Here is a 13246-nt window from a genome sequence, read left to right on the forward strand (position 1 = left end):
ACTCACTGTGGGTCTCAGGGACATAGCTAAGAGGGGAGGGGGGGTTGGGGGTTGAAACCCCCCAGAGCATCAGCGCAGAAGTAGTAATGTGTGCTTCAACTACATCGCCGTTCTCGGCAGGCACTGACTCACATGCTGTTGTTGTGTGCTGCCTGAACCTGCTGTTACACCGTCTGACCAACGGGGTGCGCCGGTCTGGACTGTTGGGCTGAGGAAGGCTCTGTTAGCAGGGAGGGGCAGGGCCGGGAGCTCCATTGACGCTCTGACCCTGTCCTGCCCCGCCCCATGTAGCCTGTATGTGCTCAGAGGCTCGGAGCAGAGAGGGAGCGCAGAGAGTGCCTCCCCTGTACATCTGAGAACCCTGCCATGGACCACTTAGAGCCCCGCCCCTACCATGTAAAGCCCCACCCCTAACCCCAGAAAACCCCTATCACAGAAAGCCCCGTCCCAGGACCTCTGAGAGCGGGAGGTGAGCCCCCTGGCCAGGTAGGTCTTTCTGCCAATAGTTACACACTGCCTGTAGACTCACTGTTATGCTATGTCATTTTATGTAGTCCAAGCCGCAGTCTCTGATTATCTGTGCATTTGGTTTGGAGAGGAGAGTTACAGAGGAAGGAGCAGAGTCCTCCAGCAGAGCAGAGTATTTCAGAAGAGGAGAGTTATGGAGGAAGGAGCAGAGTCCTCCAGCAGAGCAGAGTATTTCAGGAGTGGAGAGTTATAGAGGAAGGAGTAGAGTCCCCCAGCAGAGCAGAGTATTTCAGGAGAGGAGAGTTATAGAAGAAGGAACAGAGTCCTCCAGCAGTGCAGAGTTTTTCAGGAGAGGAGAGTTAGAAGAAGGAGCAGAGTCCTCCAGCAGAGTATTTCAGAAGAGGAGAGTTATGGGGGAAGGAGCAGAGTCTTCCAGCAGAGCAGAGTATTTCAGGAGAGGAGAGTTATAGAGGAAGGAGCAGAGTCCTCCAGTAGTGTAGAGTTTTTCAGGAGAGGAGAGTTAGAAGATGGAGCAGAGTATTTCAGAAGAGGAGAGTTATGGAGGAAGGAGCAGAGTCCCCCAGCAGTACAGAGTATTTCAGAAGAGGAGAGTTATGGAGGAAGGAGCAGAGTCCCCCAGCAGTACAGAGTATTTCAGGAGTGGAGAGTTATAGAGGAAGGAGCAGAGTCCTCCAGCAGAGCAGAGTATTTCAGGAGAGGAGAATTATAGAGGAAGGAACAGAGTCCTCCAGCAGTGCAGAGTTTTTCAGGAGAGGAGAGTTAGAAGAAGGAGCAGAGTCCTCCAGCAGAGTATTTCAGAAGAGGCGAGTTATGGGGGAAGGAGCAGAGTCTTCCAGCAGAGCAGAGTTTTTCAGGAGAGGAGAGTTAGAAGAAGGAGCAGAGTATTTCAGAAGAGGAGAGTTATGGAGGAAGGAGCAGAGTCCTCCAGCAGAGCAGAGTATTTCAGGAGAGGAGAGTTATAGAGGAAGGAGCAGAGTCCTCCAGCAGTCAAGAGTATTTCAGGAGAGGAGAGTTATAGAGGAATGAAGCGAGTCCTTCAGCAGTGCAGAGTATTTCAGGAGAGGAGAGTTAGACAGAGGAAGGATCAGAGCCCTCTAGAAACACAGCGATGGGTTACAAACACCTCTCTACGTGAATTGCAGTTCAAACAATAATTTGGAACACATTTTGAGAATTCACAGTTCCTCTGCACTCTGTCAGCAGAAAGCTGGAATGGTCGCACAGAAGGTGATATGCCATTTAAAAATGGTGACCAGATGGCAGGCTATTTATTAGGACATATTGATGCAAAACCTTCCATGCCAATTGCATTTCAGAAAGGATTTTGGTCTGCAACCAGCAAACTCGTTGTGTAAATGTGACTACAGAACTTCAACTGCCAGGTTTTTTTTTCCCCTTTTTTTTAAAAGCAGATTAAAGTTTGGAAAACCCTATTATATTCAAGACTCTAATGTATAGAGCTTGTGTATATATAGTTTTTTTTTCTTTATTCATTATGTTTATCTTTGAAAAAAGAAATGTATTTAAATTCAAATGTATGTAAATCTCTTGAAATAAACAATCATGTAAACAATCATTGGTAATTTTTTTAAATCTGTTAAATATAAAATGTTGCATATGACTAATAAATATTAAAACTATGAGGTTATAAGATTTTATGAGCAGAGCCATCCTAACCCTCTTGTATTGTATTGCAATTATACTGTTTCCCTTTATGTTGTAAAACGCTGTACAAACTGTTAGCAAAATACAGGCAGATACTAATCCATCATGCCATACCATCAGGGTGGAGTATGATTGGCCCCAAATGTATTCCTCGGCAGAATTAATATATATGAATGGTCTGATTAACTCAATCTTGCCAATCCAAAACATGATAATCAATGTTGGGTTAAGGATGTCTCGCAGCAGATCCCAGTAATTGGTCTCCATCTGATGCTGGCTGCTGGGAGGGTATTTAGTTCCTCCTTTACATTTCCCTTGTGCTTCAGTGTTGTGCCTTATAGCCAGATACTGCTTGCTGTTTAATCCTGAATCTGATTTCTGCCTCTGTCTTGTACCTGTACCTTGTACCCTGCTGTCTTATATCTGCTTCACTTGTTCCTGATCCCAGTCCTGGTTAGCCCCCTTCTTTGCATCTCCGGTATTACTTGTTTTTTTTTTTCTGAAATACCCATTTTGTATATATTGTATATAGTTAGTTTGCTAGTTAGGCTTTCTGTTAGTTAGGTTGCTTGTTAGGTATTTTGTCATTTGGTTATGGTTCACTTGTATCTTCACATGTGCTGTGTATCCTGTTTTCTGATGTTTGGATAGGTTTTGTTACATTGTTAATAAACTTGCTTATATATTCTGGTCTCAGTTTCCTAAGTGTAGCTATGGAAGCCTGTTCTCGGGATATCCCTGACATACAGCTCAGGAACCATTAGTTTGCTTACTAGAAAGTCTGGACAAAGAGATATATCCCCAAGAGAACCTAACTTTTGTAATTATGTTTCTTGTCCTGGCTTAAAGCGGAGGTCCACCCTAAAGTGGACCTTCCACTCATTGGAATCCTCCCTCCCTCCGGCGCCACAATCGGCACCTTTCAGGGGGGAGGGGGGTGCAGTTACCTGGATAATCCAGGTAACTGCACCCACTTCCAGCATAGCTCTCTGCGGAAAGGGGCGTAGATCTACGCCCCTTTACGAAAGTCCCCCGCTGCCTGCTGGGAAACACACAGATCCCAGAGGCAGCGGGTCCATCCTTATTGCGCAGCGCGACTCGCGCATGCGCAGTAGGGAACCGGGAAATGAAGCCGAAAGGCTCCACTTCCTGATTCCCATACCCAAGATGGCGACGGCCGCACCCGAGAGACGATCGAGAGATCGGCTTTGGGTGCCGACTTCGCGGGCGCGCTGGGCGGGTAAGTGTCCTTATTTTAAAAGTCAGCAGCTGCTGTATTTGTAGCTGCTGGCTTTTTAAAAAAAAAAAAAAAAACGGCGGACTCCCGCTTTAAGTGGATATCTCCACATCCTCCCACCCTGGAGGAGTTATATAGCCAGGTGAATTCTATATTCCCAAGAAAAGCACTGATCTTTCGACATAGAGGTGCCCCCCGAAAGTTGAGCCAACTTTGGGACTCATGGTTATCTGTTCCTGGTTTAGCCACATTGTCCTTGGTAACACAATTATTTCAAGGGTAAAATTGTCAGGACCTGGGTCTGAACCTGTGAACTTTGCAGTGTCTGGTGATGTGTCTTCTTGCTGAGCCACCTGCAATGCTGGACAGCTCCCTGGACAATTCCTTGAATGATCTTGCCATGTGCCTTGTTTTTCTTGAAACTTGAACTCTTTGCTCCTCCCATGAACTTCCTGATTTAAGTCATGTCTCTGCACTTCCTGTTTGCCAGATCATTGTGCTCTCTCCAGCCAATATTTTGCTCTTGTCCCTCCCGCTGCAGTCTGTTTCTCCACTACCATGCTTTGCCGACCTTTGGCTTGTTCCTCGATTATGCTTCTGCTTGATGCCAACCTGCAACCACTTGTTACCGACCTTCGGCTTGTTTACTGACTATGCTTCTGCTTGATCTCATCCTGCTCACCTACTACTGAGCCCCAGCTTGCTCACCTCCTGACGGGGCGATTCTGAGGACCACAACTTGGTAATACAATACAGCAAATCGATCTCCACCATCAGGAGCTCTGGTTAGTACTTATACTTCACACCACTGGTCAGCCCATGTCATCCACCAAGATGACATGTTTCTATACTTATCCAGCTACTTGGTGGGAGCCCCTCTACTGCTATAGCTACTGGTCTCCTAGCCTGACTCCAGACTGTGACAGAAATGTGTATGGGTTTATGGAGAACAAGAAATGCCATGTACATACGACCGGACTTTTTCGACTGACTTTCGGTGGAGGTCCGATGGACTTTCTGAATGAACAGACTTGGCGACACATGACCGGACTAAGTCCGTTCATTTTGAACGTGATGAGGTAAACGGGGCTAAACAAGGAAGTTCAATAGCCAGTAGCCAATAGCTGCCCTTGCGTCGTATCTGGTCCGTCGGACTAGCACACAGGCGAACGGTTTTCCCGTTTTTTAGTCGGTTGGACTTGAGTCCGTCGGATAGATTTGAAACATGTTTTATTTCTAGGTCCGTCAGACTTTTGGGAAAAAAAGTCCACTGGAGCACCACACACGATCGAATTGTCCGACAAATTCCGGCCTGCTGGACCAAGTCTGCCGGAAAGTCCGATCGTGTGTACGCAGCATCATACACAAGGCCAAGGTAACTGTAAAAGTATCCTGGATTTGTTAGACAAAGTGTGGGAGGACAGTCAATTTGAAAAAAAAAAATTGGTGTCCCTTATCATGAGTGTTGGTTTAATGGTTAGTTTTGTGTAATATGACATAAACGATTTGTCAAGTTCTTTTTGAAGGACTCTCTACATGAACCTGAGTGGCCATGTGTACTTTAGAACAGAGTGACTTTATATTCTGATGGGATTATCAATGTTGAATTTGTAAACTTTTTTACAACCTTTGTTTGAATATTCTTTTGTGCCCACAATGAAAAGGTCATACACATTGTAGTGTGGTTTCTTTGTTTTGTGTGTTTAAACTGAAAAACCTAAAATAAAGTATTTTTAAAAATTGCTACACTATACAGTAAGTCTTGGAAGTTCCATTCCAAGAGCATATTTGTAAGTCCAAATGTTCGTAAATCCAGGTACCCAACTAACGTAATACAGTAAAGTACACAAAAGCACAACCATTTGTAGAGGATGCACACATGTGACAATGTACACCAAACACCTGAGCTTACTTACATGATTAACCACTTGAGATCCGCGCTATAGCCGAATGACGGCTACAGCGCGGACCTCCTTTGCCGGGACTACGTCTATTGACGTCGTCCCTTGCACGAGCGGCCTGCGTGCCCTGTGATCGGCAAGTCTATGAGACTCGCCTGATCACTGATCCGAGCAAGGGGTCGATCCCGACCCCTTATCACCTGATCAGCTGTCAGCCAATGACAGCTGATCATGTGATACAACGGAGCCGGTAATCGGCTATTATTCCTCCTCGCGCTGACAGACGGCGGCCGTGATCGGGACATCAGTCCCGATCACGGCCAGCCCTGCCAGTGCCCACCTGCCCCCTGCCAGTGCCACCTCATTAAAAAATAAGTGCCCCCCGTCAGTGCCACCCAGCAGTGCCCACAGTGCCACCCAGCAGTGCCACCCAGCAGTGCCCACAGTGCCACCCAGCAGTGCCCACAATCTGCCTCAACAAAGGTGCTGCACCCCAGTGCCACATATCCGTGCCCATCAGTGTCATCTACCAGTGCCCATCAGTGCCGCCCATCAGTGCCCAGCAGTGCCACCTATCAGTGCCACCTATCAGTGCCCATCAGTCCCATCTAGCAGTGGTACCTATCAGTGCCCCTTAGTGCCACCCATCCGTGCCACCCATCCGTGCCACCTTATCTGTGCCCATCTTTGCCCATCAGTGCCGCCTTATCTGTGCCCATCAGTGCCGCCTTATCTGTGCCTATTAGTGCCGCCTTAACTATGCCTATCAGTGCCCACTAGTGCAGCCTATCAGTGCCCACCAATGCAGCCTATCAGTGCACACCAATGCAGCCTATCAGTGCCGCCTCATCAGCGCACTTCAATGAAGGAGAAAAATGACCTGTTTGCAAAATTTTATAACAAACTATTAAACATGATTTTTTTTTGCATCTTTTTTTGTTTGTTTAGCAAAAAATAAAACTCCCAGCTGTAATTAAATACCACCAAAAGTAAGCTCTATTTGTGGGAAAAAAATGATAAAAATTACATTTGGGTACAGTGTTGTATGCCCGCGCAATTGTCATTCAAAGTGCATCAGCGCTGAAAGCTGAAAATTGGTCTGGGTGGGAAGGGGGTTTAAGTGCCCAGTAAGCAAGTGGTTAAACACATGAACACAGGTTTGCATCTTCGAAAGTATTAAAGGTTCATATGTAGGGGACTTAAGGCCTCATGCACACGAGACGCAGTTAAACGAGCGTTCAGAGGCAGTTGGACACTTTTTTCAACTGCTCCTGAACTCATTTAATGTTACCCTATGTGTCCATGCACACAGTCTCGTTTTTTGCCGTTTTTATGCAGTTGCGTTTAACCTCGTTTTTCCAGAAGCAAAAAAATGGGTTCAGACACAAAAGTTTTCACGTTTCAGACGCAAAACGCGGTAAAACGCGGCAAAACGCCGCTACCGCGCTTTGCCGCGTTTTCGTTTATAAGCGTTTTTAAAGGTGACCTTTTTTTTTTACATTAAAAATCTCAAAAATGATTGCAAATGATGAAAAACCATTAGAAAAATATTTTAAACAATTGCAATTGCAAGTGGACAATCCACAACTTGTGGCAAGTGACATGGCAGGTGGCAAGTGACGTGGCAAGTGGACAATCCACAACTTGTGGCAAGTGACATGGCAGGTGGCAAGTGGACAATCCACAACTTGTGGCAAGTGACGTGGCAGGTGAAGTGGCAAGTGACGTGGAAAGTGGACAATCCACAACTTGTGGCAGGTGACGTGGCAAGTGACCTGGCAGGTGACGTGGCAAGTGACCTGGCAGGTGACGTGGCAAGTGGAAAATCCACTTGTGGCAGGTGACTGGCATGTGACGTGGCAAGTGGACAATCCATAACTTGTGGCAGGTGACGTGGCAAGTGGACAATCCACTTGTGGCAGGGGACGTGGCAAGTGACGTGGCAAGTGGACAATCCACTTGTGGCAGGGGACGTGGCAAGTGACGTGGCAAGTGGACAATCCACTTGTGGCAGGGGACGTGGCAAGTGACGTGGCAAGTGGACAATCCACAACTTGTGTCAGGTGACGTGGCATGTGACGTGGCAAGTGGACAATCCACAACTTGTGGCAGGTGATGTGGCAAGGTATGTGGCAAGTGGACAATCCACTTGTGGCAGGTGACGTGGCAGGGGACGTGGAAAGTGATGTGGCAAGTGGACAGTCCACAACTTGTGGCTGGTGACGTGGCAAGTGGACAATCCACAACTTGTGGCAGGTGACGTGGCAGGTGACGTGGAAAGTGATGTGGCAAGTGGACAATCCACAACTTGTGGCAGGTGATGTGGCTGGTGACGTGGCAAGTGGACAATCCACAACTTGTGGCAGATGGCATGGCAGGTGACGTGGAAAGTGGACAATCCACATCTTGTGGCAAGTGACATGGCAGGTGATGTGGCAAGTGACGTGGCAAGTGGACAATCCACATCTTGTGGCAAGTGACGTGGCAGGTGATGTGGCAAGTGACGTGGCAAGTGGACAATCCACATCTTGTGGCAAGTGACGTGGCAGGTGATGTGGCAAGTGACGTGGCAAGTGGACAATCCACAACTTGTGGCAGGTGATGTGGCTGGTGACGTGGCAAGTGGACAATCCACAACTTGTGGCAGATGGCATGGCAGGTGACGTGGAAAGTGGACAATCCACATATTGTGGCAAGTGACGTGGCAGGTGATGTGGCAAGTGACGTGGCAAGTGGACAATCCACAACTTGTGGCAGGTGATGTGGCAGGTGACGTGGCAGGTGATGTGGCAAGTGACGTGGCAGGTGATGTGACAAGTGGACAATCCACATCTTGTGGCAAGTGACGTGGCAGCTGACGTGGCAAGTGACGTGGCAAGTGGACAATCCAAAACTTGTGGCAGGTGACGTGGCAGGTGATGTGGCAAGTGGACAATCCACAACTTGTGGCAAGTGACGTGGCAAGTGGACAATCCACAACTTGTGGCAAGTGACATGGCAGGTGGCAAGTGATGTGGCAAGTGGACAATCCACAACTTGTGACAGGTGACGTGGCAAGTGACGTGGCAAGTGATGTGGCAAGTCACGTGGCAAGTCACGTGGCAAGTGGAAATCCACAACTTGTGGCAGGTGATGTGGCTGGTGACGTGGCAAGTGGACAATCCACAACTTGTGGCAGGTGGCATGGCAGGTGACATGGAAAGTGGACAATCCACATCTTGTGGCAAGTGACGTGGCAAGTGGACAATCCACAACTTGTGGCAGGTGATGTGGCAAGTGACGTGGCAGGTGATGTGGCAAGTGGACAATCTCCAACTTGTGGCAGGGGACGTGGCAAGTGACGTGGCAAGTGGACAATCCAAAACTTGTGGCAGGTGACGTGGCAAGTGACATGGCAGGTGACGTGGCAAGTGGGCAATCCACAACTTGTGGCAAGTGACGTGGCAAGTGACGTGGCAGGTGATGTGGCAAGTGACGTGGCAAGTAGACAATCCACATCTTGTGGCAGGTGATGTGGCAAGTGACGTGGCAGGTTATGTGGCAAGTTGACAATCCACAACTTGTGGCAGGTGATGTGGCTGGTGACGTGGCAAGTGGACAATCCACAACTTGTGGCAGGTGGCATGGCAGGTGACATGGAAAGTGGACAATACACATCTCGTGGCAAGTGACGTGGCAAGTGGACAATCCACAACTTTTGGCAGGTGACGTGGCAGGTGATGTGGCAAGTGGACAATCCCCAACTTGTGGCAAGTGATGTGGCAAGTGACGTGGCAAGTGGACAATCCAAAACTTGTGGCAAGTGACGTGGCAGGTGATGTGGCAAGTCACGTGGCAAGTGGACAATCCACAACTTGTGGCAGGTGCCGTGGCAAGTGACACGCTAAATACAAGTACACTGCAGCTCTCACAGCTGCTGCTACTCACTCTGGTCTCACAAAATTGCTGAAATAGTTAATAAGGCCGGGTTCACACCACAGCGATGCGGGAACGCCGCGAATCCGCGGCATTTTCCCGCATCGCACACCTCTCGCCGGCAGTTCACACTGCCCTATGCGGACGGCTGGGAGTGTCAATGATATGTTAATGACACCCCCAGATCCGTCCGCATATCGCAGTGCGATCTGCAGACTCGCACAGGAATCGGATCGCATGGTGTGAACCCCCATGCGATCCGATTCTGTTGCGGACCAAAAAAAGGGTCCCGTGCGAGTTTGCTGCGGGAGCGATGCGAATTCAGCCATACTATCTGTATGGCTGAACTCGCATCGCTACGGAGATCGGATGTGATTTGCACTGCAGTGCGGTGCGAATCACATTCGGATCTCCCCCCGCAGCAGTGTGAACCCGGCCTAATACTGTTTTTTGAGCTGGGGAGGGTCTATGATGTTATCTTAACTAAAGGCTTCTAGACGCAAACGCGGTAAAACGCCGCTAAATCGCGGTAAAAATCACGGCAAAACGCGCGTTTCTAAACGCCGGTGTCCAGCAGAGTTTGCATCTGCGTCTCGTGTGCATGAAGCCTTACTGTATGGCAATATTTGTGAACTGACAATCCCACCAATATGATCTTTTTGAACAACCTATTCCAAAACCATGAATGTCAATATAGAGTTGGACCTCCTTTGAATCTATAACAGTCTCCACTCTTCTGTGAGGGTTTTTCCATTAGATCTTGGAGCGTATCTGTCGGAATTTCTGCTCATTCAACCAAAATAGAATATTTGAGGTCAGGTACTGATGTCGAATGAAAAGGTCTCGCTAGCAATTGGAGTTCCAATTCATCCCAAAGATGTTTAGTAGGGTTGAGACCAGGTATCTGTGCAGGCCACTCACATTCCCCTACACCAAGCTTCTCAAACCATCTCTTTATGGAGCAGGATTTTTGCACAGCAGACACAGGAAGGAGGATGACTTCTAACCAATTTTCCTTAACGCAGTCATGCTGGAACAGAAAAGGGTATTCCCCCAAGGCAGAAGGAAGGTACGGTACTATTTACTGGAGGAAGGGAGGTGCAGGTGCAGTGTCAGTAGTGTGCTTCTAAAATCTTGAGAAGGAAGTGTCACCAGCACACCAGTATAAAATAAAAAAAATAGAAGCAACGTTTCGGAGCTACGCAAGACCCCTTCATTGTCACATGCCTGATGAAGGGGTCCTACTTGGCTCCGAAGCGTCACTTCTATTTATTTTTTTGATACTATGTGATTAAAATTTTGGACCCAATTTTGAAGATCCTGGTGTGCTGGTGACACTTCCTTTCAGCACTCAATTTAAGATACAGCCGTTTGTGCAGGTACGTGTGTGTTGGGAGTATTGCATTGGTGCTTCTAAAATCTGTCTGGATACACCAGCCACTAATAGCTGCACGCACCTGCAACGATGTGCCAAGTGAACTCTTGCACTTGGCACAAGCCTAGAACAGACCAACCTTTCACTTTATTACTTCCCTGTCAGTGGAGATACTCGCCCTTACAGGTGCCTTGTATGACATCACTTACGGAGAGGCCGGCCTGCGGCAGGATGGGAGGACTCAGAGGGAGAGGAGCATAGAGAGCTGCGACCTAGAGGAGCTGAGGAGAGGAGTAAGTTGAACTAGTGTGTATGAATGAATGAATGAAATACTTGTATAGCGCACAATGCAAACTGAATTGCCTCTAGGCGCTGTGGCGAGCTTTGATCATCTGCTAAAAGAGGAAGGTCTTGAGTTTTTTCCTAAAAGCCAGGTGGTTTTCTTCCAGGCGGATGTTGATTGGTAGAGCATTCCATAGCCGAGGCCCTTGGACAGCGAATCTCCGATCCCCCTTGGATTTATACCGGGCTTTGGGCACGAGGAGGAGGTTTTTGTTGGCTGATCGAAGACTGCAGTTTGGTGTGTAATGATTTATTTTCTCCATTAGGTATTGCGGATCTTCTCTAGGCACGCATTTGTGGGTGAGGCAAAGGGTCTTGAACGTGATCCGATTTTTTACGGTTAGCCAATGTAAGCTCCTCAGTGAAGGAGAGATGGATTCCCAGGTTTTTTTTCCTGTTATCAGCCTTGCCGCCGTGTTTTGGATCAGTTGTAATCGCGCAAGTTGATATTGTGGTAATCCTATGTAAAGCGAGTTTGCGTAGTCCAGTCGTGAATTAATGATTGTTCCAACTACCACTGCTTTGTCATTCTTTGGGATAAAAGGGATGAGTCTGCGAAGCATGCGCAGCAGATGGTGAGATCCACTGACTACAGATCCTATTTGTGCATCCATTGACATTTGTGCGTCTAATATAACCCGGAGACTCTTCGCTTTGGTCTTTGGGGAGATAGTCTGCCCAAAGACGGTTGGTGGAGACCAGGAGGTTTTGGTTGCGGGCTTATGATTTGGGTGTAAGATAAGAAGCTCTGTCTTTGATTCGTTCAGCTGGAGGGAGTTAGTGGTCATCCAGTCCTCTATTGATTTGAGGCAGTTTTCAAGTTGTTGTTGGTGATCTTTTTTTCCATTGATCCGTTAATAAAGTTGTGTGTCGTCAGCGTAAGAGTGGAAGCAGAGATCTGAGCATCTGATGATTTGAAGGAGTGGGCGAATGTAAATGTTGAAGAGAACGGGTGACAACGGAGAGCCTTGAGGGACTCCGCAGGTGACTGCCCGAGTTTCGGAGAGGAATTTTCCTAGTTTCACTGTCTGTGACCGATTTCCTAGGAAGGACGCGAACCATTGGAGATCTATGTCTTGGACTCCGGCTACTTCTGTGAGGCGGACAAGTAGAGTATTGTGATCTACTGTATCAAACGCTGCACTTAGGTCTAGCAGTACGAGGAGACACGGCTCTCCGTCATCTGCTGCTTCGAGGGCGTCATCCCAAATCTTGAGGAGGGCTGTTTCTGTTCCATGACCCGGGCGGAAGCCTGATTGCAGCGGGTCCAGGAGTTTGTGAGTATCCAGGTGAAGTTGTAGCTGATGTACTACAGCTTTCTCCATGATCTTAGAAATGGTGTTGAGGCTTGTAATTGGCTTACGGTTGTTTGGATCCTGAGGGTCCAGGTTTGGTTTCTTGAGTAGAGGTTTGAAGATGCCTTGTTTGAGGATGCTGGGAACAATCCCTTCGTGGAATGATCGGTTTATGAGGTGGGTTATGGTTGGAGCCACGATATCGGAGCATTCTTTCAGTAGTTTTGTGGGGATGATGTCAATAGGTGAGGTACTGTCCCGCAGTTTATTAATTATGTTTTTTGCGGTGTCTACTGTAATTGGGGATAGTGAAAATTTTGGCGGTTGTGGAATGTTGGTGCAGACATCCTCTTTATGTATTTGCTGGCTGAGGTTGAATGTTTTCTTCTGACAAATTGTTTTCCTGATGGTTTTGAGTGTGTATAAATACAGTATTGCACAACTTCAAGTAAGCAGATAATGATTATAATGATTGCTATCTACAGATTATTATATTAATTCTTTGGATTGGGGGGGATGAGGGGAAGTTAATTACCGGTGGTATTTGTAATATGCATCATGAGGGGGTTAATGTACTGCAACTGGTCACTGATGAATTAGTGATCAACCAGTGGCAGTTGATTAACCCCTTTGTGATGCATTAGTGGAACTTGTGGTGGAACTACCAGGGTCGCAGCAGTCGCACTTGCGTCCGAGCCCTGGCATTCCACAACTATGTGGGTGGGCGAGTGTTCCGCCACTATTTGGGGGCCTGCTCCCATCTGCCCACCCACTTGCTGTCACCCCCAGTTCTACACAATGATCGGGACATCCCTGACATAGTATTATACTGTGGGGGGGGGGGGCGGTCGCCGCTCTCTGCCGCTTGCTGTTACAGGCAATGATGATGGGAGTCGGGACAGTGTGCACTGTGAGTGAGCACTCATTGTTACTGGCACAGTCCTCAGCCCATTCCTCCAAGAAGATCCATGTAGGGAGGAGGAGAGTAGAGGAAAAAGTCAGCTGATTAGCTGACGGGTCAGTTGAG

This window comes from Lithobates pipiens, unplaced genomic scaffold (genome assembly GCF_037356315.1).
Source record: "Lithobates pipiens isolate NorthernLeopardFrog02 unplaced genomic scaffold, aLitPip1_a1.2 Scaffold_1, whole genome shotgun sequence".
Classification (NCBI taxonomy): Eukaryota; Metazoa; Chordata; class Amphibia; order Anura; family Ranidae; genus Lithobates; species Lithobates pipiens.